This window comes from Hylobates moloch, unplaced genomic scaffold, assembly GCF_009828535.3.
Source record: "Hylobates moloch isolate HMO894 unplaced genomic scaffold, HMol_V3 SCAFFOLD_14, whole genome shotgun sequence".
Lineage (NCBI taxonomy): Eukaryota > Metazoa > Chordata > Mammalia > Primates > Hylobatidae > Hylobates > Hylobates moloch.
In genome coordinates this window covers 65,507,930-65,535,014 of record NW_026652289.1, presented here as the reverse complement: position 1 = coordinate 65,535,014, position 27,085 = coordinate 65,507,930, and the positions used below count along the sequence as shown (strand labels likewise).

The 27,085-nt window shown below is 43.4% G+C and overlaps 1 long non-coding RNA gene across 1 annotated transcript in view; it reads left to right on the top strand.

The window, feature by feature from the left end:
• Window positions 1-11,398: 11,398 nt before the first annotated feature.
• LOC116482270 (uncharacterized) overlaps window positions 11,399-27,085 on the top strand; it is a 46,408-nt gene continuing 30,721 nt past the window's right edge. The window contains exons 1-4 of the long non-coding RNA XR_004251819.1: window positions 11,399-11,428; window positions 15,866-15,926; window positions 16,614-16,694; window positions 19,408-19,489. This is a non-coding gene — a long non-coding RNA (uncharacterized LOC116482270). The remainder of the gene's footprint in view (window positions 11,429-15,865; window positions 15,927-16,613; window positions 16,695-19,407; window positions 19,490-27,085) is intronic.

Sequence of the window (27,085 nt, the reverse complement as noted above, 5' to 3'; positions counted from 1 at the left end):
TTTTTCATGTGTTTTTTGGCTGCATAAATATCTTCTTTTGAGAAGTGTCTGTTCATGTCCTTTGCCCACTTTTTGATGAGGTTGTTTGTTTTTTTCTTGTAAATTTGTTTGAGTTCATTGTAGATTCTGGATATTAGCCCTTTGTCAGATGAGTAGGTTGTGAAAATTTTCTCCCATTTTGTAGGTTGCCTGTTCACTCTGATGGTAGTTTCTTTTGCTGTGCAGAAGCTCTTTAGTTTAATGAGATCCCATTTGTCAATTTTGGCTTTTGTTGCCATTGCTTTTGGTGTTTTAGACATGAAGTCCTTGCCCATGCCTATGTCCTGAATGGTATTGCCTAGGTTTTCTTCTAGGGTTTTTATGGTTTTAGGTCTAACATGTAAGTCTTTAATCCATCTTGAATTAATTTTTGTATAAGGTGTAAGGAAGGGATCCAGTTTCAGCTTTCTACATATAGCTAGGCAGTTTTCCCAGCACCATTTATTAAATAGGGAATCCTTTCCCCAATGCTTGTTTTTGTCAGGTTTGTCAAAGATCAGATAGTTGTGGATATGTGGCGTTAATTCTGAGGGCTCTGTTCTGTTCCATTGATCTATATCTCTGTTTTGGTACCAGTACCATGCTGTTTTGGTTACTGTAGCCTTGTAGTATAGTTTGAAGTCAGGTAGCGTGATACCTCCGGCTTTGTTCTTTTGGCTTAGGATTGACTTGGTGATGCGGGCTCTTTTTTGGTTCCATATGAACTTTAAAGTAGTTTTTTCCAATTCTGTGAAGAAAGTCATTGGTAGCTTGATGGGGATGGCATTGAATCTATAAATTACCTTGGGCAGTATGGCCATTTTCACGATATTGATTCTTCCAACCCATGAGCAATGAATGTTCTTCCATTTGTTTGTATCCTCTTTTATTTCATTGAGCAGTGGTTTGTAGTTCTCCTTGAAGAGGTCCTTCACATCCCTTGTAAGTTGGATTCCTAGATATTTTATTCTCTTTGAAGCAATTGTGAATAGGAGTTCACTCATAATTTGGCTCTCTGTTTGTCTGTGATTGGTGTACAAGAATGCTTGTGATTTTTGTACATTGATTTTGTATCCTGAGACTTTGCTGAAGTTGCTTATCAGCTTAAGGAGATTTTGGGCTGAGACAATGGGGTTTTCTAGATATACAATCATGTCATCTGCAAACAGGGACAATTTGACTTCCTCTTTTCCTAGTTGAATACCCTTTATTTCCTTCTCCTGCCTGATTGCTCTGGCCAGAACTTCCAGCACTATGTTGAATAGGAGCGGTGAGAGAGGGCATCCCTGTCTTGTGCCAGTTTTCAGAGGGAATGCTTCCAGTTTTTGCCCATTCAGTATGATATTGGCTGTGGGTTTGTCATAGATAGCTCTTATTATTTTGAGATACGTCCCATCAATACCTAATTTATTGAGAGTTTTTAGCATGAAGGGTTGTTGAATTTTGTCAAAGGCCTTTTCTGCATCTATTGAGATAATCATGTGGTTTTTGTCTTTGGTTCTGTTTATATGCTGGATTACATTTATTGATTTGCGTATGTTGAACCAGCCTTGCATCCCAGGGATGAAGCCCACTTGATCATGGTGGATAAGCTTTTTGATGTGCTGCTGGATTCGGTTTGCCAGTATTTTATTGAGGATTTTTGCATCAATGTTCATCAAGGATATTGGTCTGAAATTCTCTTTTTTGGTTATGTCTCTGCCAGGTTTTGGTATCAGGACGATGCTGGCTTCATAAAATGTGTTAGGGAGGATTCCCTCTTTTTCTATTGATTGGAATAGTTTCAGAAGGAATGGTACCAGTTCCTCCTTGTACCTCTGGTAGAATTCAGCTGTGAATCCATCAGGTCCTGGACTCTTTTTGGTTGGTAAGCTATTGATTATTGCCACAATTTCAGAACCTGTTATTGGTCTATTCAGAGATTCAACTTCTTCCTGGTTTAGTCTTGGGAGGGTGTATTTGTCGAGGAATTTATCCATTTCTTCTAGATTTTCTAGTTTATTTGCATAGAGGTGTTTGTAGTATTCTCTGATGGTAGATTGTATTTCTGTGGGATCGGTGGTGATATCCCCTTTTTCGTTTTTTATTGCATCTATTTGATTCTTCTCTCTTTTCTTCTTTATTAGTCTTGCTAGCGGTCCATCAATTTTGTTGATCTTTTCAAAAAACCAGCTCCTGGATTCATTAATTTTTTGAAGGGTTTTTTGTGTCTCTATTTCCTTCAGTTCTGCTCTGATTTTAGTTATTTCTAGCCTTCTGCTAGCTTTTGAATGTGTTTGCTCTTGCTTTTCTAGTTCTTTTAATTGTGATGTTAGGGTGTCAATTTTGGATCTTTCCTGCTTTCTCTTGTGGGCATTTAGTGCTATAAATTTCCCTCTACACACTGCTTTGAACGTGTCCCAGAGATTCTGGTATGTTGTGTCTTTGTTCTCGTTGGTTTCAAAGAACATCTTTATTTCTGCCTTCATTTCATTATGTACCCAATAGTCATTCAGGAGCAGGTTGTTCAGTTTCCATGTAGTTGAGCGGTTTTGAGTGAGTTTCTTAATCCTGAGTTCTAGTTTGATTGCACTGTGGTCTGAGAGACAGTTTGTTATAATTTCTGTTCTTTTACATTTGCTGAGGAGAGCTTTACTTCCAACTATGTGGTCAATTTTGGAATAGGTGTGGTGTGGTGCTGAAAAAAATGTATATTCTGTTGATTTGGGGTGGAGAGTTCTGTAGATGTCTATTAGGTCCACTTGGTGCAGAGCTGAGTTCAGTTCCTGGGTATCCTTGTTAACTTTCTGTCTCGTTGATCTGTCTAATGTTGACAGTGGGGTGTTAAAGTCTCCCATTATTATTGTGTGGGAGTCTAAGTCTCTTTGTAGGTCACTCAGGACTTGCTTTATGAATCTGGGTGCTCCTGTATTGGGTGCATATATATTTAGGATAGTTAGCTCTTCTTGTTGAATTGATCCCTTTACCATTATGTAATGGCCTTCTTTGTCTCTTTTGATCTTTGTTGGTTTAAAGTCTGTTTTATCAGAGACTGGGATTGCAACCCCTGCCTTTTTCTGTTTTCCATTTGCTTGGTAGATCTTCCTCCATCCCTTTATTTTGAGTCTATGTGTGTCTCCGCACGTGAGATGGGTTTCCTGAATACAGCACACTGATGGGTCTTGACTCTATCCAATTTGCCAGTCTGTGTCTTTTAATTGGAGCATTTAGCCCATTTACATTTAAAGTTAATATTGTTGTGTGTGAATTTGATCCTGTCATTATGATGTTAGCTGGTTATTTTGCTCATTAGTTGATGCAGTTTCTTCCTAGCCTCGATGGTCTTTACAATTTGGCATGTTTTTGCAGTGGCTGGTACCGGTCGTTCCTTTCCATGTTTAGTGCTTCCTTCAGGAGCTCTTTTAGGGCAGGCCTGGTGGTGACAAAATCTCTCAGCATTTGCTTGTCTGTAAAGTATTTTATTTCTCCTTCACTTATGAAGCTTAGTCTGGCTGGATATGAAATTCTGGGTTGCAAATTCTTTTCTTTAAGAATGTTGAATATTGGCCCCCACTCTCTTCTGGCTTGTAGAGTTTCTGCCAAGAGATCTGCGGTTAGTCTGATGGGCTCCTTTCTGTCTGCGTTTTTTTTTTTTTTTTTTTTTTTTTTTTTTGAGACGGAGTTTGCTCTGTCCCCCAGGGGGGACACTGCAAGCTCCGCCTCCCGGGTTCACGCCATTCTCCTGCCTCAGCCTCTCCGAGTAGCTGGGACTACAGGCGCCTGCCACCACGCCCGGCTAATTTTTTGTATTTTTAGTAGAGACGGGGTTTCACCGTGGTCTCGATCTCCTGACCTCGTGATCCGCCCGCCTCGGCCTCCCAAAGTGCTGGGATTACAAGCGTGAGCCACCGCGCCCGGCCTTCTGGCTGCTCTTAACATTTTTTCCTTCATTTCAACTTTGGTGAATCTGACAATTATGTGTCTTGGAGTTGCTCTTCTCGAGGAGTATCTTTGTGGCATTCTCTGTATTTCCTGAATCTGAATGTTGGCCTGCCTTGCTAGATTGGGGAAGTTCTCCTGGATAATATCCTGCAGTGTTTTCCAACTTGGTCGGACATTCTCCCCATCACTTTCAGGTACACCAATCAGACATAGATTTGGTCTTTTCACATAGTCCCATATTTCTTGGAGGCTTTGTTTATTTCTTTTTATTCTTTTTTCTCTAAACTTCCCTTCTCATTTCATTTCATTTATTTCATCTTCCATCACTGATACCCTTTCTTCCAGTTGATCACATCGGCTCCTGGGGCTTCTGCATTCTTCACGTAGTTCTCGAGCCTTGGCTTTCAGCTCCATCAGCTCATTTAAGCACTTCTCTGCCTTGGTTATTCTAGTTATACATTCGTCTAATTTTTTTTCAAAGTTTTTAACTTCTTTGCCATTGGTTTGAATTTCCTCCTGTAGCTCGGAGTAGTTTGATCGTCTGAAGCCTTCTTCTCTCAACTCGTCAAAGTCATTCCCTGTCCAGCTTTGTTCCGTTGCTGGTGAGGAACTGCGTTCCTTTGGAGGAGGAGAGGCGCTCTGCTTTTTAGAGTTTCCAGTTTTTCTGCTCTGTTTTTTCCTCATCTTTGTGGTTTTATCTACTTTTGGTCTTCGATGATGGCAACGTACAGATGGATTTTTGGTGTCAATATCCTTTCTGTTTGTTAGTTTTCCTTCTACCAGACAGGACCCTCAGCTGCAGCTCTGTTGGAGTTTGCTAGAGGTCCATTCCAGACGCCGTTTGCCTGGGTAACAGCAGCAGTGGCTGCAGAACAGCGGATTTTCGTGAACCACAAATGCTGCTGCCTGATCGTTCCTCTGGAAGTTTTGTCTCAGAGGAGTACCCGGCTGTGTGAGGTCTCAGGGTGCCCCTACTGGGGGGTGCCTCCCAGTTAGGCTGCTCAGGGGGCAGGGACCCACTTGAGGAGGCAGTCTGCCCGTTCTTAGATCTCCAGCTGCGTGCTGGAAGAACCACTGCTCTCTTCAAAGCTCAGAAATCCCCCGTCTTCTGCGTTGCTCACACTGGGAGCTGTAGACTGGAGCTGTTCCTATTCAGCCATCTTGGCTCAGGACTTACGTTATTTACTGAGCACCCGTTGTGTGTCAGGCACTTTTTTCGGGGGCTCATAACATGATACCCCAAAGTATGGCACCTTGGCGTGCTGAGTACTTTGAACTGAAGGAAATTGAAAAGGCCTCAGAAACAAGGTCTCTGACCTTCTCCCATCCTCCTGTCTCCTGCCCCTCCTTCTCCCGCTAATTGAATCATAGAAACCAGAATCCCTCTTCCCCAGGCAGGTCATAGAAACTAGAGCCCCTCTCCTCCACAGCAAGTCATAAAACCTAGAAATGTCACTCTCTCCCCTCTCCCTTCTCCTTTAAAGACCCTCATTCGAGAGGGCTCCTGCCCCATACCAGGAGAAAGCAATGCTACACAGAGAGGTCAAGAAGAATCGGAACAGACAGGCCTTGCTGGGTTCCCCTCAATCTATCACTATGAGATCACACCCTTCTGTCCAATCACATTTCTATACAGCCATCCATATTCTTTATCAAATCTAAGCAGAAACACAGTTCTCCCTGAGTCTTTGGGCCTTCATTTCTGAAGTCTCTTGTGTCACTTGTTGGCCTATCTTTTGTTATTTGAGTGTCAGCTGTGACCTTTATGATGGGGGAGGAAAGGGATCACACCTTTCCATCCCTACAAGCTGTGCTAGACTTACAGGCTGTGCTAGAGAAACAGGAGTTTCTCTAGTCTTGTTAACCTGCTGCCCCTAATATCCCCTAAATCTTCCCACTGCTGTTGCCACCACTGTAGTCATTTGTGCTTCTGGCTTCCCTGGGCCCTCCGTGTGTCTCTGCACTGCTGCAGGTGCCAGGCTTGGTTTCCTCCCCCATCTATGATCCTACTCACTGCTGCCTATGCACACTGCTCAGGCCACATGGGCTGCGGAAGGGTGTCCACCCCAGTTCTGGTACAGGACCCCTGGGTTTGTGACCTGGCCTGTCATGCCCTCTTCTCTTGGCCACAGCAGCCAGACAGGCCCTCTCTGATCTCACATCTGCGCTGACCCTCAGCCTGTGCACACTCTCAGGCCAGCCTTAGTGACCAATGAAGCCACTTGTCCATGGTGGGTTTGAAGGGATGGAGTAGCTTCTCCTCCAAGAGCCACCAAAAAGCAGATGCCACCCACATTTCAAAGGGTGTTACTGCTCTGTCCCTACCAGCTCAGCTACTGTGTGGGTTAATAAAGGGCTTTGAAGTCTCCTTAAGGATGTTGTTACAAAGACAATCTTGTTACAAGCACTTCCAAACCACGGTAGGCTTAGGGATAATCTTTTCTGCCTGATAGAGAGCCTCGAGTGAGCTCTGGAGTGGTGCAGGAGTGTTTCTCTTGTTCGGATTTGTCATCGAGGGCAGTCTGTCTGTTTAGAAGATTAAATGGACTAGAGGAACACAGAGCTTGGGGAGAAACCACTGCAGGCTCAAAGATGCAGAGACTGAAACTGTGGAGGTGAAATCACTTGTTGCGCATGTCACAACCAGTTAAAGGTAAACTGGGCCATGCACATGCATTTTGGTATTCCCACTCCAGGTGTTCACCCATCATGTCTGTCTAAACATTAAGTTCATTGTATCCTTGAACATGCACCTCTAAGTGTTCTCCAGAGATCTCCAGAGACGGAGAGGTTAAAATGGCAGAAATAGGTGGACTTCACAGACCAGTAAGGCTAGAATGTGAACTGGGTTTCATAGACAGAATGAACAGGGCTGAGATGTTTACTGCATGTCTGTGTCAGAAACTTGGTTAATTAGTAAAGAATGGATAGCAATTAAAAGGGAATTGAGCATATAAACTGAGACCCAGTTGCCCTAGTGCTTTGAGAGAATTATTATTATTATTATTATGAATGGAATGACCACAGGTATTCAAGTTGAATGTCAAGGATCCCCCCCAGACAAACAGCACAGACCCAACCAGCTTAAGTTCCCAACTCTGGGAATCCTTTGTCTGCTTCCTCAGGCTTGTGCAGATGAACATGCAAGGGCTTGCTGTGCCATCATCAGCTGGGGCTGTTGTCAGCCAATAAATAACCCATTGCTCAATGAGTTAGGGTAGAAAGTAGACCTTCTGCACTCAAAATGTGGCAATTGGCCACCAAATGGCATGCCTAGACAGGGAATGGTACCCCCTGGGATGTTACCATCTGAATAGACACGAAGGTGAGGCTAGTGAGTCAAGGGGCAGAGAAGCAGGAATGAACAAGGATTTGGTGTTAGGAAGTCTGGGCTGGCTGAAGCGCCTGCCCCACCACTTCCTCAGTGGCTGACCTTGACCGTGATGCAAGCTTTCATCCTCTGTATAGTGAAGGTGTAATCCATACCCCTGAGTCATCATAGAATTGATATATGGCTGGAAGGTGATAAGGCCAGTAGACATTTTCTTCATTCATTCATTCATCTTCTATGTGCCAGGCACTATGCTAGGCTCTTGGAGAGTGCACAAACATAAAACAAATAATCTCATGAATAACTATATAATTACAACTCTGGTAAGTGCAATAGAAGGTTACGACATAACTGAGAGGGGCCCACTCTGTCCTGGGGTGGTGAGGAAGACATCATCAGTATAAGGATTATGTTTTATGACTTCATAAAACCTTTGAAATGCACAGCACATACCAGGCTCTTCTTTCCCAAACCTAGTGCCATTTGGTGGCATTTGCCCTGACATAGCAAGTTGTTAGCCTTTCAGGCATAAAGGTTAGGGTATAGAGAATTTTGTTTCTTAAGGTGATGATTTTATTTCTTAAGATAAGAATGAACTCTTCAAATGGTGTCACTCAATTGGGAATGCACCTTTATGTGGAGCTAAAGAAAGGACTGCTGGGAGGAAAATAGACATTTATTGAGCACCTACTGTTTGCCTGCCACTGTGCTTGACACTTTATTCTTACAACAACCTGCAGGGATAGTGTTAGGTTTGCCATTTTATAGATGAGGAATCTGAGGCTTGGAGAAGTTGAATCTTTTCTAGTTCATGAGGAACCCAGATGATTTTGTCTCCAAGTCCCAGGCAGGCTCTTTTCATGGCTGTCCTACAGATATCTCAGATGGAGATGTTTTCTTACTGGATGCCTCTAAGAGGAGGATTCTCCAGTTTTCCTTCTTTTTTTTTTTTTCCCACAGTCTCCTCCGTCACCCAGGCTGTAGTACAGTGGTGTGATCTCTGCTCACTGCAACCTCCACCTCCCAGGTCGAAGTGATTCTCCTGCCTCAGCCTCCTGAGTAGCTGGGAATACAGGCATGTGCCACCACACCTGACTAATTTTTGTATTTTTGGTAGAGACGGGGTTTTACTATGTTGGCCAGGCTGGTCTTAAACTCCTGGCCTCAAGTGATCTGCCTACCTCAGCCTCTCAAAGTGCTGGGATTACAAGCATGAGCCACTATGCCTGGCCTACGGTTCTCCAATTTTCTAGATGCTGTTATCGTTTATTTGTTGATCAGAGGCACATGTACCAATTCTAGCAATCAAATAATGCTCAGCATGGGATATGGCTGTGTCTGAGGGACCAAGGGACCCTGTATCGTACTCTCTGATCAGTGGATAGAACATTTGCCAAAAGGAGAGCTCAGAGCTTTGAATCGACATCGGTCTCAAGCAAAGGAAGGAGAATGTGAGCCATACCACATAGCTCTTTTGTTATATTAAGGAGACTTGCTTTGACTTAGGAAGGCCAGACAAGACGGAGGCAGAGAAAGAAGGGGGAGGAACGGAGAAGAGGGAGGAAGGAAGGGAAGAAGGAAGGAAAAGGCCACTTGGTATCCTTTGACTGGGCAGTGGCTGAGGGAACCTCTAGGCCAAGACTCACATAGACCCACTGATCTGGGTACCAATGCCTGTGTTTTAAAATATAGCCAGTTTTGTAGTTTTATTCACCTCTGCTTCCTCCCTTTCACAGCGATGGCTTGGAGGCATAACCCCTGTGTGAACCCACGCTGCCCTGGTCAGTTTCAGGCAGGATCAGTTGGAGGACAGTGTGACCTGGAGGAAAGAATGCCAGGCTTCTGACTCTGCCAGGAGCCAACAGTGGAATGTCAGCAAGTCCCTTGCTGTGTTTCTGCTTCTGTTTCCTAATCTGTAAGTCGAAATAAGAATGTCTAACCCCACACAGGGTTGGCAGTGGGATGAAGCCGTATATGTGACAGCGCTTTGGGGAAAAAATAAATAACGGCGTTTGTCCTATATAAGATGTCACTCCTAAGAGTGGACTTCACAAGAAAGGAAGTGTGTTTGATCTCAGCTTTGATTTACTAATCTAAGAAAATAAAAACTGGATTCCAACAAGGGATTGTAAATTCTCACCGCATACCTGACACCAGTTACCATGATGACTCTCGTCTGGTTACTTGATCCCTGAGTCCTTCAGCTCCTACTTCTGTTGAGTGGGGAATAACAGCTCTTCACTGAGACTTTCATAAAGCGCTCTGCGTGATTAATTTAAACATCATAATAATTCGAATTTCTATGCACGGGGAAACTTAGCATTTTACGTGAAGTAAACCTTGGTGCAATAGTGTCACCTCTTTCCAGGTGCATTATTCACAACGTCATGGTTAGCTAACACTCAGACATTTAGGAGATATAATTAGACTGTAATAGCTTAAATTTTCTCACAGGCTTCTTTCTTCACACCTACTGGGGAACCCACTCTCCTCTAGCCTCTGGGATTTGGTCCATATCCTTCCTGTTCTTCTTGTTCTCAGTCTGAAGCACTGTCCTCTCCCACCCGTCTTCTAAACCACAGTGTATTCACAGGCCACGTTCCAGCAAGCTCACAAGTGCCAACCTGATGTGAGTAGTACTAATATCAAATCTGACAACTTCCGCTTGGAGTCAGGCAGGCAGAATGGTATAGGGGGCAGAGCTTTGGCATCATACAAACCTGGGTTTTGAAACTCAACTCCACCATTCACCACCCTGTGTGACTCTGGGCCAGTCATTCAACCTCTTTGAATCTTGATTTCTTCCTGGTTAAAGGGATGAGATTTCAGCCAGGCACGGTGGCTCACGCCTGTAATCCCAGCACTTTGGGAGGCTGAGGCAGCCGGATCACCTGAGGTCAGGAGTTCGAGACCAGCCTGGCCAACATGGTGGAACCCCAACTCTACTAAAAATGCAAAAATTAGCCAGGCATGGTGGTGCATGCCTGTAATCCCAGCTACTCAGAAGGTTGAGGTGGGAGAATTGCTTAAACCCGGGAGGTGTAGGCTGCAGTGAGCTGAGATCACACCATTACACTCCAAGCTGGGCAACAAGAGTGAAACTCCATCTCAAAAAAAAAAAAAAAAAAAAAAAAAAGAAGAGAAAGAGAAAAATAGAGATGAGGGTCCTAGAGTAAGTATACCCCAAAGGGAGAAAGGGAGGAATGCATTTAATCAGCTAGGCATATGAAGAACTTAGTACAGCGGCACATAATGAGTACTATGTCAATGGTCTTTGTCCTCTGTAGAAACATCCTGACTGGATGAAGGGGGGCTGTGTCTCCCAAAGTTCCAACCCCAGTTTGGGCAACTCCATCAACTTCCATGAACCTTCAGGGAAGAATGAGTAGAGATTTCCAGATATCCCTTTCCCCCACACATTGGCCTCTCATAGAATGTAACTTTGGTCATAACAAACCCAGTCCTGTTACTGAAATAAGTTGAAGCCTTCTAAACAAGTGGACTTAGAACCTCTTTTCCACGGGAAATGCCTGATCACTGGAATTTTGTAGCTAGAAGGTATTCCTGAGCTCAGAGATGCCACATGCTATTGAAATTATTGGTAATTTCCTCTTGCTTGGGCACTCAAGCTCTCTACCACTGCAGGAATTCACGAGCTGACTCCTTCATTTCAGGTGCTTCCAAAGAAAACTGACAAGCAACATCCAGTTGCCTACATTTTAGTTTGCATTCATCTCCACTGGGTATAGTGTACTAGGAGCATGCAGCACAATTGTGCTTCTCGTCCAGCTGGAGTCTGTAGACTGAGCCAGGCCACCTTGTTTAGGCTCTAGTGCCTTACAAAGAACTCAGTGGGCTGGAAGCCTAGTGCAGTTAACACTGCTGGCTTTGTAGCTTGGACAGGTGAAAGTCAGCAAGCTTCCCAGTCGACCAATTGAGCTGAGTTGCCTCTCTGGCCAGAAGCCAGCCCTGGCAGGGATCCAACTTCCTCTGACGCACTGAGAAAGGGCTCAGGTGTATCTGGTGGCTGGCAGAGCAGGTAGTCAGCCAAGGCTTCATAGTTCTCACCCACGGCAATTCAGCTAGCAAACTAGAGACACTTCCCCAAGAAGACACAGCGTGGCAAGCCTGCTGAGATGCGTAAAGAAATCTTAGCTGGTGAGTTACTTCTTTATGCCTGCCCCACTTGAAATAAGAGTTTGGGGCTCCTTTTACTCTGATTAAAACTGGATTATTTATGCTAGCATCTCTGTTTTTTGACACAGCTATGCAAAACTTTTTGATCTTACATGTTTCTGTTTTCTTTACTGTCCAGGATTTTGTGGATGGTAGAAATGATAGCAAGATATAGTTGGAGTTCTTAAAGAATGTTCAAAGAATCAGAGTTCAAACCCCAGAAACTTGGCCTCTCTTTAGAAATTCTGTTTCCCCTGAGGACAGTGGTGAAGGGGAAATACCTCCATAACTCCATTTTCATGATAGGGACTATGCCACTTAATCCCAGTGAATATTTGTAAAATTATTTTGAGACATTTAGGAACGACATCATAGTCCATAATTACAAAGTGTATTGGTGCTTGTAACTGTAGAGATGTTTGTTTTTAGTGGGGGGCATCAGACCCTGTGTGTGATAAGAAGGCTCCCTGGGTTCATATCACCCCTGAGATATTCCGGTTCGTAGGAAAGAAGTCAATTCAGAGGCAGTGAATAAGAGAACTCCCATCATAATAGGTCTTATATAACTAGCCGTCAGCAGAAGGGAACTGCTAAAAGCGGGGAAAGGGCACAGAAAATTTATGGAAGGAGCAGTACTAACTTGCAGCCATTGTCCCAACAAGAAGGAAGGTGCAGGGAAATGAAAGATAACTCCGTGGCCTCTTGCAGGGCGATGAGCAGCATGGTGCTTTTGTGAAGATTCTACCCAGAGAGTCTGATGCTGGGCAAAGCATGTCTGGCCAAGACCGGAAACAGAACTTTTTCTTTTTTTTTTTTTGAGTATGAGTCTGGCTCTGTCACCCAGGCTGCAGTGTAGTGGCACGATCTCAGCTGACTGCAACCTCTGCCTCCCAGGTTCAACTGATTCTCGTGCCTCAGCCTCCCAAGTAGCTAGGATTACAGGTGCTTGCCATCATGCCCAGCTAATTTTTGTATTTTTAGTAGAGATGGGGATTTTGCCATGTTGGCGTGGCTGGCCTCAAATTCCGGCCTCGAACTCCTGGCCCCCAGCGATCCACCTGCCTCGGCCTCCCAAAGTGTTGGGATTACAGGCATGAGCCACCGCACTCAGCCCGGAAACATAACTTTAAATGTTGAATTGAAACAGGGAAACATCTCAGCCAAGTGATTTTTATGAAGAGTTATTAACAGGGAACTTTTAAAAGGAAAAAAAAGCATGATAATCCAACCTACCAGATAATGACTCTTCATTCTTACACGTTCCCTTCTTCTTGTCCATGTCAGCAAAGAAATATACCTGGTTACTACAGAGAAAAGATACCCTATTGTATATACTACTTTTTAAAAAACTAACATTGATTATAAACACTTCCCACATTTCTAGATAGTCTTAATTATTTTAACTTGATAAAATCTTAAGACAAGTTCCAAGAAGTCATGAAGCTTGGAAAGATTAGTGAGTTAAAACAGGGAGTCAAATTTCTTGAGTGACTTCCTCTAGAAGGTCAGGGAACTCCTAGAAGAGCAGCAAAACTACAACTTGAAGGATCCAGATACATATGAAAATAGGTAGACTGTTGGTAAGTCGGTGGCTTGATGGCTTAATGCGGACAACAACAGGAGGCGAGTATACCCACAGGGCCAGCCACGCTGGAGAAGGGAGCCCGCTAGAATGGGTCCAAGCCCATAGCCAAGAGCAGAAGCTGCCATAGCGGCGGTCAAGGAGGCTTCATTTTAAATCCACATGCTGAACAGCACTTCATCAGCAGACTCTCTGAAGAAGCTTCTGCGCCTTGGAGCTCCCAAAAGAGATCAAAAGCCATGATCAAGACCAAGGGAAAGGTGGGGGAGTTGTGGGAGCTGGACACAAAGGACATTTAACTCCTTGTCCCACTTCCAGCAGCTGCCAACCATCCTTCTCCCACTCACTCCTGGTTCTCTTTTGCTCTATTTTTTTTTTTTTAAGACAGGGTCTCACTCTGTCACCCAGGGTAGAGTGCAGTGGTATGATCATAGCTCACCGCAGCCTTGATCTCCTGAGCTCAAGAGATCTCCTACCTCAGCCTCCCAAAGTGCTGGGATTACAGGTATGAGCCACTGTGCCCAGCCTTCTCAATTTTATTTATTTCTGTCCCTTTAACTTACTCCATCCCTCAGCCTGAAGAATCAATGGGCTGTGATCTTTGGTTCCATACTCCACATGCTGTCCTGGGGGATCTAAGGCAGAGGTCAGAGGAGGAATGAACTCAGATATCACGGAGGGATAGGCGAGAGCATTAGGAAGTTAGCAATGAAGATAGTGTTCTGGGGAACAAAGTGACATTTTTACTTGTTCCACTTCTGTATTGTTTGGAGTTTTTTAAATGGCACGTATGTTGCAAACAAACAATCACATAAAATTTTTTTTTAATTGAAGGAGGCGAATGTTTTCTTTAAAGAAAAGAAGCTGTCGATAGTGCCAATAAAAGCAGCAGAAAGATCACTCGGCGCATGTGCAAAGACAAGGTCTTGGACAACAAGTTCTGCAAACCACAGAGTTGACAGAAACTAGAAGCCAGGAAGAAGAACGCTGAGACACGAGAAACGGTGACTGAGTGATATGAGAAGGGCCATTTAAAGACTTTTACAGAGAGGACAAAGAGAGAGAGCAAGAACAGAAGGAGCTCCTAAGATTTGAGAAACTTGAGGCAAATAAACAGAATAAGGGCTAGGTGTGGTGGCTTATACCTGTAATCCCAGCACTTTGGGAGGCCGAGGCAAGAGAATCGCTTGAACTGGGGAGGCGGAAGTTGCAGTCAGCCGAGATCGCGCCACTGCACTCCAGCCTGGGTGACAGAGCAAGACTCTATCTCAAAATAATAAAAATAAACAAAATAAAGACAGCAGCCATTTCTGAAGCCAGGAGGAAATATTCCAGATGGAGGGGAGCGGGCAAAAAAGAGAGACAAGAGCATCGAGGAGAGAGCCATTAGGCGGCACTGCAGAGAAAACTGTTTGGAGTTTTGAAAATTTTTTATTGTGGAAAACTTCCCAACCCATATAAAAGTGGAGAATACATACTCAGGAGGTGGAGCAGGAGGATTGCTTGAGCCCAGGAGTTTGAATCCAGCCTGGGCAGCAGAGGGGGACCTCATCTCTTTAAAAAAAAAAAAAAAAAAAAGGGACAGTATGGTTATAATGAAGCCCTATATACCCATCACCCCTTCCCGATTATTTTGAAACAAATTCAAGACATCACATTATTGTGGTGGCTCTCAAACTTTAGCATGCATTCGAATCCCCTGAAGGGCTTGTTAAAACATGGATTGCTGGACTCCACCCACTAAGTTTCTGATTCAGTAGGTCTGGCCTGAGAATCTGTATTCTAACAAGTTCCTGGGTAATACTGATGCTGCTGATCTGAGGGCCATGCTCTGAGAACCATTGTAGTTAGTATTTCACCTATAGATATTTCTCTTTAAAAAGGACTGCCCTATTTAGACATAATCATGATGTTATCAGCACACATAAAAATCAATAATAATTCCTTAATATCATGTTTTCCCAACTATCCTCTAAGTGTTTTTGTTAAGCATTTGTTTGAACCGGGATCCAAACAAGGTCTATGGATTGCAGTTGGTTAATATGTCTCTTTAGACTCTTTTCCTCTATGGGTAGAGTTTGAATGGGCAGCGTGAGAGACAGTTTGAGCAATAGTTGAGACAGATGTGCAGATGTTTGTCATGAAAAGACTATAGGCCGGGCACGGTGGTTCTCACTTGTAATTCCAGCACTTTGGGAAGCCGAGGTGAGCAGATCACCTGAGGCCAGGGGTTCGAGACCAGCCTGGCCAACGTGGGGAAACCCATCTCTACTAAAAAATCCAAAAAATAGCCAGATGTGGTGGTGGGTGCCTGTAATTCCAGCTGCTCAGGAGGCTGAGACAGGAGAATACTCAGAGGCTTGAACCCAGGAGGCGGAGGTGGCAGTGAGCTGAGATTGTGTCACTGCACTCCAGCCTGGGCAACAGAGCAAGACTCCATCTCAAAAAAAAAAAAGCACAAACTTTAGTTTGGATCCCACCTCTACCACTTACTAGAGATACATGAAGACAATGAAGATAATAAGTCTATTCATGGACTACTTTGACAATTATATAAATATTGCACCTGTAGAGTGGAATCCATACATATTAGGGCTAAAGAATCAGAAGCTCTGTGACCTGGGGCAAGTACTTAACTTCACTAAGCTTCAGTTTTCTAATCAATAAAAAGAGAGATTATAGCAGTACCTATTTTATAGGGTTGTGAATGAGCTAATGAGTGTAAACATCTTAAGCACAGTATCTAACCTATGATAAGCACTCAGACTTGGTGTTGTTATAAAAATAACAATTATTCTAGCCACACAATCAATGTCACTCCTCTTCCTCCTGAGAAGGAATGCCTTCTCAGAATCTTGGTTTTCAAAGTGATGGATTAGGAGATCCCAAGCCACGCATGTGAATTTGTATATTTCCCTTCTTATTTATTTCTCAATTCAGTTAAAGGCACCATCATCCTCCTAGTTGCCCAGATTAGGACCTTTGGGATCAATCTGAACTCCACCCCACATTCACTGTATCAATGTTTCCATCTTAAGGGAGCTTCTGGGATCCATCCCCAAACGGAATGCAAGAACCTACCAGTGCCTAGCACATGATAGGTCCTTAATTAGCACTGATTATTTGTATTCCCACTGCCTCTGCTCTACTTCCAACCACTGTCATCTCCCACCTCTACTGCCCCATCCCCTCTTCCCTGGTCCCTCCCACCCTAGCCTCTCAGTCATTGTCCATTCTGCCAGAGTGACACACTTCCTGTTTTTCCCAGCTTCTCATCCTCTCCCCTCTCTTCTCTCCCTCTCTCTCTTTCTGACTGCAACTGTAGTGAGTGGAGTATGGCTCACTCATTATCCATTGTGTAAGGAGTTGCTCTTGTTTTATGTATTTGATTTCCCCCCCACCTGCATTTCTGATACTCATTCTCCTTCCTCCCACACGCTGTCACTCTGATATTGTGATAATATATTCTTGGGTATGTATGTGAACTTACAAAATGTTAGAAATGTTTGTTGCCTGGTGCTGCAAAGAAATAGCACTCGAACATAAATTTAATTCTCTCAGCAAGGCAATTTTTACTTTCTGCAGAAAGGGTGCTCATCGCAGATGGAACAACGGCGAGAGCACACCTGGACAGGCGAGGGGCAGGAGTTCTGATTCCTGACACAGGTAGCCCCTGCTGCTGTGTCATTCCAATATTGCCTAGGGTTGGACTGCACAGTCTAAGCTAATTTCGACTGGCTATTTTAAAGAGGGCAGGGGTATGAGTCAGAGTGGCGGAGTGAGCAGTTTGGCAGGAAGGACGGTTAGGAACAGGTAACTAGAGGTGACTTAGGTCAGAGTAGGTGACCAAGGGTGACTCAGGTCAAAGAAGATGACCAGAATGAGTCAAGACGGAGCAGGTGACCAGGGGAACAGATGTGAACTACTGATTAGGACTAGAGGGAAAGTTGTTTGCTTAAACTAGAAGCAAGTGGGCAAAGAGAACCAGGAGAATCAAAGAATGGAGAATCAAAGAATAAGAGAGCTGAAACTACTGACATGCTGATTCTTTGAAGAGAAACTTGCAGTTCACTATATTTAACAAAAATATGCTATTTTGTGTGGTTTGGTTTTTAAACCTACCTACTGCATTTACTTACCATTCCCCTAGCAAACGCCCCAGCTCCCTGCTACCAGCACTACAGTGAGGTGAGTATTTTTGTCCGTGATCCTTTAGGACCTGTGTAAGAGTTTCTTGGAAGCATATGTCTAGGAGTGGAATTGCTGATGCATATTTATTTTCACAAAGTACGTCTAGGTTGTGCCTGCGAACTGCAGAACTCTCTGCCCATAATGACTCTGTCCAAACCCCTGCACTAAGAGACTTGACCAAACTCTAGCATGGCTTCTAGCAGCTTAAGGCCATGTCCCTAGGATGATCCCAGCCTCCCTTAAAATGCTTGCCTGGAAGCTCAATGCTGCCAGGAGAATTTACTGTTTATTCCTGCCCAAACCGGATGATAGGCAGATAGGCCCCTGAGCTCCCTCTTAGAGCAGTTATTTTAGAAAGCTTGCAATTATAAATCTTTCCTTTGCCCTTTGAGATGTAAATCTCCCACCCAAAATGGTCTCCCCAAGGATCTGAGAGCCCTCTCTTTGAAATGCAGATATTCAGGGAGCTATAGCTCTTCTCCCAGGAGGATAAGGGCCTAACTGCTATGGATGCCTTTCTTTAGGAGAAGTGTGTTTCTCCTTCAGATAAGCACCAATGAACAAATCCAGGTGGCATAATCACATGGACTAACCCTCCCTTAACACCCCACAGTGCATTTCCCTTAACCTTTAAATAGTCTCCAGCACTTTGCATCAGGTATTGAGCTCCGTTCACGCTCTACTCTTTTTCCTTATTGCAATAGTCCCTGAATAAAACCTGTCCTGGCTGCTTTAACTGGTGCCTGGCTTTATCTTTGACATGCCCTAGAATACAGTGTTTGTTTCCTTTCCGTTTTGTTTCCTTACAACCTTGCCAGAGTTTGGTATTATCCAGTCTCCTAATTTTCCAACCTCATGGGTGAAAAGACTTAGTCTTGCTATTGTTTTAATTTTCATTTATCTAAGAACTAGTGAGGTTCACTTTGGGAGGCTGAGGCGGGTGGATCATGAGGTCGAGAGATCAAGACCATCCTGGCCAACATGGTGAAACCCCGTCTCTACTAAAAATACAAAAATTAGTTGGGCGTGGTGGCGGGCACCTGTAGTCCCAGCTACTCGGGAGGCTGAGGCAGGAGAATCACTTGAACCTGGGAGGCAGAGGTTGCAGTGAGCCGAGATCGCGCCACTGCACTCCAGCCTAGGCAACAGAGTGAGACTCTGTCTCAAAACAAACAAACAAAAAAAACAACAACAAAAAACTAGTGAGGTTGAGCAAAACCAGCGGGTTTTTTGGGGTGAGTCACATATTCATATCCTTGCCCATTTTCCTGTTGTATTCTCTTTCCCTGATTGATTTGTAGGACTTTCTTTTATATTCTGTATAATAATCTCTTGCTGGTTTTGGGAGTCTCAAATATTTTTTCTCAGTCTATCACCTGTCTGTTCATTTAGATAACTATATCCGCCATCGTCATTATTGTTAATTTTGACATAGTCATCAATTTGAGGGGCAGGGAATACAGTTACACTTTTTAAATGTTTTTTAAAAAGATTCTTCTCCACTTTTAAGGTCATAAATATATTCTGACGTATATATATACATACACATGCATATCTATGTTTTGTAGGGTGGTGTTTCATATATCTTTAATTCTTCTGAAGTTCACCTTTGCTTATGGTGTTAGGAATGCAGCTTAATTTTTTTCCATGTAGTGAGCCAATCTTCCCTACTGTCTACTAAGCAACCCATCCTTTCCCCATTTACTTGTTTTTCATACATCAGGTGCACATACAACCAAACACATAAACATACATATGAATTTCTGAGCACTTTCTCACCCTTGCTCTATTTCCATGCTTCTGTACCACAGTGCCATAATGTTTTATTATATAGCATTGGAGTATACTGGGGCAAGTCATTCCTCTTTGTTCTTTTTCTGAAATTGGCTCAACTGACGGTGGACCTTGTTTTTTTCTTCTATATAAATTTTGAATATGCTTTTTTTATTCCCTCAAAAAATTCTGTTGGGACTATACTGAAAGTGCCTTGAATTTTTAGATTAATTTTGGGAGAATTGTTATCTTTACACGTTAAGTAGTCTTGTCTACCAATGTGGCATATCTCTTTGCTTAAGTCTAATGTCCTTTAATAGTTTTATATTTTTCTCCAAAAATTTATTTCGAATATTTTATTCAGTTGACTTTTTAGTTGTGTTGCTCTTGTGAAAGTTATCTTACTTTCTATTAGGTTTCCTCGTTGAATGTTGCTGTTGTAGAAGAATGCAACTGAGTTTTATAAGCAGATCTTGTTCTTGACATCCTTGCTGAACGTAAGTATTAGTTTTAAAGTTTTTCTATTCAGTCTGTGAGGTTTTCTATGTAGATAATCAGATCACCTGTAAATAATGACAGTTTTGCTACTTCCTGTCAAATCCTATGCCTAGTACTTCTTGTCTTATCACATTGGCCAGGACCTCCAATGCTATGCTGAGGAGTGGCAGTTCTTAAAAGGAATGCGGGTGTATCTTTACCTGTTATCTCCTTCCTTTTCCCTGATGTACCCACAAGCTTCATCTCCTGCTGGTGCAGGACTAATGATACTGTTCTGTCTTGCAGTGGAGTTGGGGAAGACTATAATCTGCCCATGGAGATACCGGGGAGGAAAATAGTCCAAGATAAAATCTTCCCCACCTACAGCCCTTTCCCTTTTCCCCTGCGGTGTGCAGTCGCAAACACACTGGGCTCCAACCATTTGCAGTCCCTCTAGAAACTTCTCACAATTATCACATTAGATTCTCAGATCCATCAGTTGCACCATTTCTGAGACACTCCCAGCACCAGGTTGACAGAGATAGCCAGGAGCCCCTGTTGGGTCCCCATTGTGTCAGTATCCGGAAGCCAGAATGACACTTCTAAAATAGTTATAATCATGAGAATGTTTTAATCAAGGGCCTTTAAAGCCCTCATGTAAGCCCTTTAATATCACATTCAAAGGTCTTAACAAGCTGGCCTTACCTCCTTTTCTACTTCCCATAACATACCCCACACTCCAGCTACCCTGGGTGATGTTTTCCCCCAAACAATGCTGTGCAATTTAACCCTCTATTTACCATACAGTTACCTCTGTATGGAATTCTCTCTCCGCTTTCTCACATTGAGAAATCCTACTCTTTCTTCAAAGCTCGGAACAAAAGTTGTCTCCAAGAAGTTTTCTCTAGTTCATGACGTTGGTGTAAATCATTCCTTCTTTAATACTCCCTGGAGCACTTATCTGTCGGATTTGCCTTATAGTTTGTTGCCAGCGGAGCAAAAACTGTGTTTTATCCATACCTGTATCTCTAGTTCAGTTTTTCACGCACAGTAGACGCCCAATAAATGTTTATTCATCAAGTTAAATAACGAAGACCTCGATTTGTAGGAAAGATAAGTTATTAGTAAGAATGAAGTAATCCTTTTCTTGGCTAATCTTAGTTCCAGTAAGATTGAGTGTGAATTTCCAGAAGTGGTGTTATCTTCAGCAATTCTCAGCACTACGCAAATAGGAATGAAAACATATACTGTAGGCCAGGCGTGGTGGCTCACGCCTGTAATCCCAGCACTTTGGGACGCTCAGATGGGTGGATCACTTGAGGTCGGGAGTTTGAGACCAACCTGGCCAACATGGTGAAACCCCATCTCTACTAAAAGTATAAAAACTAGCCAGGTGTGGTGGTGGGTTCCTGTAGTATCAGCTACTCAGGAGGCTGAGGCAGGAAAATTGCTTGAACCCAGCAGGCAGAGGCTGCAGTGAGCCGAGATTGCACCACTGCACTCCAACTTGGGCAACACAGCAAGATGCAATCTCATAAAAAAAGAAAAAAGAAAAAAGGAAAGAAAACATATACTATAAACTCTAGTCATTTTCTTTATCTGATTAAGTCCTCCGAGTGCTGTAACAGGTGTTCAACTTGTGCAGTGCTGAGCAATTATTTAAAACAAAATGTAGGCTGGGCGTGGTGGCTGGCTGGGTGCAGTGGCTCATGCCTGTAATCTCAGCACTTTGGGAGGCTGAGGTGGGCGGATCATCTGAGGTCAGGGGTTCAAGACCAGCCTGGCCAACCTGGTGAAATTCCATCTCTATTAAAAATACAAAAATTAGCCAGCCATGTTGGTGGGCACCTGTAATCCCAGCTACTTGGGAGGCTGAGGTAGGAGAATCACTTGAACCCGGGAGGCAGAGGTTGCAGTGAGCGGAGATCGTGCCACTGCACTCCAGCCTGGGTGACAGAGCAAGTCTCCTTCTCCAAACAAACAAAAAACCAAAATGTATCTGCCAAGTCTAACATATAAGGGCAATTGTGAAAGTTAGCCTGTGATTAGACATTCTTGGGTCTCTATTCTCGAAGAATCCCACTAGTTACATCCTTAGTGGGTATCCTTACACACAACCCATAAAATGTACCAATTTACTGATAACAATTATGAAAACAAACAAAATTTTCTTTTGAAATTGTTACCTTCATTTTTGATAGGAATTTTCACTAAGTGGGATTCCTAATTGCCCCATAGATAGATTACCCATGCTGTGGACGAGACATGAAAAAGGTAGATGAGTAAACTGAAGTAAAATAAACAATAGTTATGTTGTCCCTTTTCTTTGAATGATATACAGCAGTTTCTTCCATGTGTTTATTTTTTTTCTTCCCTGGCAAGCAGGTCAAGAAAGTGTTATTAATATTATCATCTTGGTAAACACTGAGATAAGGAGAAATTAATTTTTTCAGTAGATTGTTACAACACTGGTCCTTAATTTGTTCATACCTCTCTCTACAACATCCTTGGATAATACCTTTCTCACTGACTCAAGGCTTAGCCATGTATCTTTCTTTGGCCAATGGGACAAGAGCAAATGTGACACAAGAAAAAATATTCAAGTGCTTGCATACTGAAGCTTGATTTCTCTTGCTGCTCTTTTATACCCTGAGACCACCATGCTGAGAACATTATGTGAAGCCTGGGCTAGCCTGCTGGAGGAGGAGAGGTCACATGGAGCAGAGACAAACCATCCCAGCTAAGTCCTCCTCAATTAACCAGCCTGTCAATTTCATGTATGTGAGGGAGGCCAGCCAACCCCAGCTGAGCCACCTACACACCTCAGATCTGCACACAAACCTAGATCAGAACTGCTCAACTGACTCACAGAATCATGAAAAATGATGAGTGTTCATTGCTTTAAGCCACTAAGCTTTGGGGTGGTTTGTTTTACCCCCAACCTAACTGGTACATTCCCCATGAAAGCCTAGTCAGGCTAGATTCTAGGGGTCCTGGTCCCCAGATTCACATTCAATTGCTACAAATCCTCTTCTGTTCAAAGGCCAACTTTAGATATGCAAAACTTAAGGATTTTATTTTGGATCTTATTGAATTTCCCCAGGGCAAAGGCCATGACTTGATTTATCCAGCTGGAATAATACTTTGCCTTATTAATAAAATAATGCTCAGGGAGAGGTGTTACTTCTCTGAAAAGGAACTAAACTTTAGTTGCTTTTACAAGGATAGAAGGGAAAGCTAACTGTTACATGTATAACTCTCAGAATTTATATAGGGCATAGATATTTCTAGTTACAAAGAAGGTTTTAGACTAAGGAACTCTCCTAAGAGATAGAACAGAGAGGATGGAAAAAGCCGGGCCCATATCTTACTCATGATTTTGTCCCTGATATGGTTTGGCTGTCCCCACCCAAATCTTATCTTGAATTGCAGCTCCCATAATCCCCATGTGTTGTGGGAGGGACCTGGAGGGAGATAACTGAATCATGGGGGCGGTTTCCCCTATACTGTTCATGTGGTAGGGAATAAGTCTCATGAGATCTGATGATTTTATAAAGGGTTTCCCCTTTCTCTTGGCCCTCATTCTCTCTTGTCTGCCACCATGTAAGATGTGCCTTTCACCTTCCACCATGATTGTGAGGCCTCCCCAGCCATGTGGAACTGTGAGTCCATTAAACCTTTTTTTCTTTATAAATTACCTAGTCTTGGGTATGTCTTTATCAGCAGCATGAAAATGGACTAACAGTTCTTATGGCCCAGAGCAGAGTCTTGCAGAGCTGCTAGGCTGCATAACTTCGGGAAACACCATTTACATTGAGGTCTATGCAGACAGTGCCCTCTCCTCCCATCCCCAGAGTTGTGCAGTATACATGGGACCCCTGCATAACACACAGTAAATATTTAAGAATGAATGTTAGCCAGGCATGGCGGCTCACACCTGCAATCCCAGCACTTTGGGAGGCCGAGCATGTGTGTACACACACACATTTGTGGTATTTAGCAGAAGTTTTTTTGCTTGGTTTTGGTTTTTTTTTTTTAGAAAAGGTCTAGCTCTGTCTGTGCAGTGGCACAATTATGGCTCACTACAGCCTCAATCTCCTGAGCTCAGGGCTCAAATGCTCCTCCCACCTCAGCCTCCCAAGTAGCTGGGACTACAGTTGCGTGCCCTCATGCCTGGCTAATTTTTAAAAATTTTTTGTACAGATGGGGGTCTCACTATGTTGCCCAGGCCGATCTGGAACTCCTGGTCTCAAGTGGTCCTCCTGCCTTATACTTCCAAAGTGTTGGGATTACAGGCGTGAGCCACCATATCCAGCCTTAGTAACTGAGTTTTAACTGCAACGAAAAATAAACCAAATTAGAATGAGTATCCCTATTGGGTAGCCTCCAGGAGAGCAAGCCACTTTGCTTCGTCTGTGACAAAGTAGGAAAATACCTAAATGAATTGTAAAGATCAACAATAGACCCAGAGAAGAAACTCACCAAGTTCTGCAGGTTAAAAACGTTAAAAAATAAAAGCTCATTTTGGCTAATGGTGACACCTAGTGGTGTATCAAAACTGTGGGGTTTTCTTGGAGTAAACTATTTTATTTCACACAATGGAGTGGGGGAGTCCCTGGGATTGTGTACCCTTGCTCCCTTCACAATAAGATAAGAAGGTGAAGACCTGCAGACCTCCCAGGGTCAGCAAGTGCAGTATTGCTCTAGAAGAGACTGTTTCTGTGTGCGGTTGTGGAAGACCTCAGAATCACATCAGAAGTTCTCAGCCAGTGATCCAGGGGCCATTCATCACTTAAGACAATTATTCCTCGCTGTCTATGCCTTTCCACTTGAATTTCACTCTTTGTCCTGCTCCTTGCCCTCCTTCTTTCCTCTTCTGCTTTTATTTACCCCATGTTTATCCTCTGCCCCCTTCCCATTCTTAGTTCTCTAAGCCCATTGATGCCTCCCAAGATCTTACAAACCCCAGAGCAACACGATCTATATGGTAACCACTGCCCCATGTGGCTGTTTAAATTCAAATTAATTAAAACAAAATTAAAATAAAAATTCAATCCCTCAGTCTCGCTGGTTCCATTTCAAGTGTTCAACAGCACTAGTGGCTACCATATTGGACAGCGCATACACGATCATTCCCACCATTGCAGACAATCCTGTTGGAAAGCATGGGCCTGAGGCTTTGTTTACCTCCCTCAGCTCACCTCTTTTCCTTCTCAGCGCCTCTTCTCTAAGTGGCAGTTCTTGAGACAGTCTTCTTTCTGCTCCTCCCTGTCCCTCCCTGCTCACTCCAGTCTATTGGGTGGCTTTCTGTTTTCTGTATATTATTATGTAAACTTGTTAACATGATCTTGCCAAGGTACACACACAAAATATGTAATCATATTGGACAGTTTATTCAGGACAATGATTTCACGCCATCTTGTTTTCCATGCATGGAACACATCAAAATATTTTTAAACTCAACACGTCAACACATCATTTAAAACAATTATACCCCAGGCCCTTTTTTTTTCTTTTTTAATCTATAGGTTCCTACTTTTTACCTTGTCTTGTGCTAAAGTAGCTTTAAGATTAAACAGTACATCTTTTTAAAAAATACCTAAAAATATATATTTTATGCATAGAACAGCTCTGGAATGGGACACAGGAAACTGGTAACACAGTGGTGTTTGGCTGGGATGGACATGTTGAGAACCCTTTTATAGTATTTGGATTTGTAACAGGTGTGTGTGTATGTGTGCATATCTGTGTAGATATGTGTATATGAAGCTTTTAAAATTAAATTGAATTATGAATAACTTTTGAAATGAAAAATAATACTTGAAAATAAATCTCATGCCTTGAAAGGATCAAACCAAAATGATTCCAGGAAGATGAGCTCTCAGAAACAAGGTCATTTCTGAATGAGGCTGCATGGTTTCAATGACGATGTGTCTAGTGCGTGGAGATGTGGTACTGTGTTCACTTTATGTGCAATGACGATCTGCTAAGAATTAGAATACTCTGGTAAGTGGCACCTTCTGACTGCCAATGAAAGTTTACATTAGAAAGAGAGCCTTCTGGCCAGGCGTGGTGGCTCACACCTGTAATCCCAGCACTTTGGGAGGCCGAGGCGAGTGGATCACGAGATCAGGAGTTCAAGACCAGCCTGGCCAAGATGGTGAAACCCTGTCTCTACTAAAAATACAAAAATTAGCTGGGCGTGGTGGCGGGCGCCTGTAATCCCAGCTACTCAGGAGGCTGAGGTGGGGGAATCGCTTGAGCCCTGGAGGCAGAAGTTGCAGTGAGCTGAGATTGTGCCACTGTACTCCAGCCTGGGTGACAGAGCGAGACTCCGTCTCAAACAAAAAAAAAAAAAAAAGAGCCTTCCTTTGAGCCTGTCACTTTGGTGCCCATCTCAAAAGGGACCTTGGAAAATGCTGAAAGCTAGGTGGATCCTCCCTTCCTGGGGCACACTGAGTCACCTCTCTTTCAAGGGCTTAAGGAACAAAGTGAAAGTAACCATTTCTCTTCCTTTTCCTTGGCTCCCCTGGGCTAGCGATGGCTGTGTATTCTTCTTAGGACCACTGGGTCTTCAGGGAAGAAAAGAGAAGGGAGCCTGAGTTCTTGCCTCACTTCAAAGCTGGTTTTAGCCCAAAGGCACTTCAAACTTGGGATTTATGTAGCATTTATAGTAAATTCTCATGTTTCTTTAAAAAGAAATTTGGGGACTAGAATACCTACAAAATAAGAACTAGTTACACCACCGATTTCAGAAAAAGGGAAACTGAGGCAGACACAGTAAATATGTGAGCTGGGATTCACAGCACTCTTGACTTCCTGTAAGTTTCCATGACATCAAAACCATATAATCATATACCCAGACCACACTATAGCACCTCTGTGTGAATTCATCTAAATAAAGCGATGCCTGGACCATGCCACCCAGGGGAGTTGGTTTGTGGTTCTTTCTGACTGTGGATTTCTACAGTGCCAGCTTGGCCTTGCGGGGAATCATCGTCCTTCTAAAAGAACTCAGGTTTACAACTGGGCTCCCCAGGACATGCAGGATTGAGTTTCTAATGATGGGAAGACAAATGGCAGCCCATTCCTCAATTAGGTTTTTGAAAACAAGACATCTGTCACCAAACTACCCACCCCCTGTACAGAAGTTCACATTTTATTTAAACCTAGTGTTTTGTTGTTGTTGTTGTTGTTGTTTTTCTGTTTTTGACACAGGGTCTGGCTCTGTCGCCCAGACTGGAGTGCAGTGGTGTGATCACAGCTCACTGCAACCTTCACCTCCGGGGCTCAAGCAATTCCCCCACCTCAGCCTCCCCAGTGGCTGGGATTACAGGCACGTGCCACCACGCTCAGCTAATTTCTGTATTTTTTTGTAGAGTCAGGGTTTCGCCATGTTGCCCAGGCTAGTCTCTAACTCCTGGACTCTAGTGATCTACCCGCCTCAGCCTCCCGAAGTACTGGGATTACAGGCGTGAGCCACCGCACCTGGCAAAAACCTAGTGTTCTTTTTTTTTTTTTATGAATTAAAAAAGAGAAAACAAAATCTATCTTTTAGAAGGAATAACGAAACATAGGCCTAGAAATTGAGTCCCAGGCAGGAAGCATCTGTGACC